The following is a 1,427-nucleotide window of genomic DNA, read 5'->3' as shown; positions in this document are numbered from 1 at the left end:
ACCACGGTGGCTGGAGGTGATACATTTAAACTTTCAATTTTCTGGGCAAGAGCATCCACTTTTGCATTAACATGATCAAGGCTACTTATCTCGTACATGCCAGTTTTCGTTTGAGGTTTTTCTACCATTGTTCGGTCGCTTCCCCACTGATAATGGTTTTGGGCCATGCTTTCGATAAGTTGATAAGCGTCAGCGTAAGGTTTATCCATAAGCGCACCACCTGCGGCGGCGTCTATTGTTAATCTTGTGTTGTATAAGAGACCATTATAGAAGGTATGGATTACTAACCAGTCCTCTAAACCATGGTATGGACAAAGTCTCATCATGTCTTTGTATCTTTCCCATGCTTCGGAAAGAGACTCGTTATCTTTCTGTTTAAATCCATTTATCTGGGCTATTAACATAGCTGTTTTGCTTGGAGGAAAATATCGGGCAAGAAAGACTTTCTTCAACTCATTCCATGTGGTGACTGAGTTGGAAGGAAGAGACTGAAGCCATCTTCTAGCTTTATCTCTTAACGAGAAAGGAAAAAGACGAAGTCGAATTGCCTCTGAAGTGACACCATTAGCTTTAACAGTATCAGCGTATTAAACAAATACGGATAAATGAAGGTTTGGATCCTCGGTAGGATTTCCAGAGAATTGATTCTGTTGCACTGCCTGTAACAGCGAAGGTTTAAGTTCGAAGTTGTTTGCTTCGATTGCGGGTGGAGCAATACTCGAATGCGGCTCGTCTTGCGATGGAGCAGCGTAATCTCGAAGAGCACGAGCTGGTTCTGCCATCTCGGGTATCGGCGAAGGAAGAAGATTTTTGAGATCAGGAATTTCGATTGGCGAAAGATTGTTTGCAGCATGATACTCCCGAATTCGTCGTAAGACTCGGAGATATCGTTCAACGTCGTTGATTCGTAAGTAATACGGTTCTCCTTGTGAGCGAGTGTGTGGCATACAAATCAATGAAAAACAAGAAGAAAAAAATTGCCTTAGTCTCTACAGCGTAACAGAAGAGTTACAATATCGACTAAATAAAAGTCCCCGGCAACGGCGCCAAAAACTTGATCGCGACATTATGAGTCTATTGGGGTATTAACTGCAAGTGCACAGTCTAATCGCGTAGTAATAAAAGATATCGATCCCACAGGGACTTATGAATTGATATACCGTTTTCTAAGGTTACTTCGTAAAGCTAAGGCGGATGATACTTTGATGATTAGGGGGAAAAGAAAAAAACTAAAATAAGATCTAGATTAAATATCGAATTACGCGGATATCGGTATGTAGTTCGTCGTAATTAGGGAATCAAATCTTCGTTGGTTTCTTAGTTTTAAAATAAGTCCTTTCATTAGACACTATTGATTAAAAATCTTTTCTCAAACTCTCGCTCTGTTGAATAGACTATGATTTTACCTTAACGTATGCTCTCACTAT

General features: G+C 40.4%; 1 pseudogene; it reads left to right on the top strand.

Annotated features, from left to right (window-relative positions):
* Positions 1-297: 297 nt before the first annotated feature.
* LOC127116628 (uncharacterized) lies at positions 298-396 on the top strand (annotated as a pseudogene).
* The last annotated feature ends 1,031 nt before the right edge of the window (positions 397-1,427 follow it).

The sequence above is a fragment of the Lathyrus oleraceus genome, chromosome 1 (assembly GCF_024323335.1).
Source record: "Lathyrus oleraceus cultivar Zhongwan6 chromosome 1, CAAS_Psat_ZW6_1.0, whole genome shotgun sequence".
In the NCBI taxonomy this organism is placed as follows: domain Eukaryota; kingdom Viridiplantae; phylum Streptophyta; class Magnoliopsida; order Fabales; family Fabaceae; genus Lathyrus; species Lathyrus oleraceus.
The sequence above is the reverse complement of the archived record's forward strand: the minus strand, read 5'-3'. Positions and strand labels throughout refer to the sequence as shown.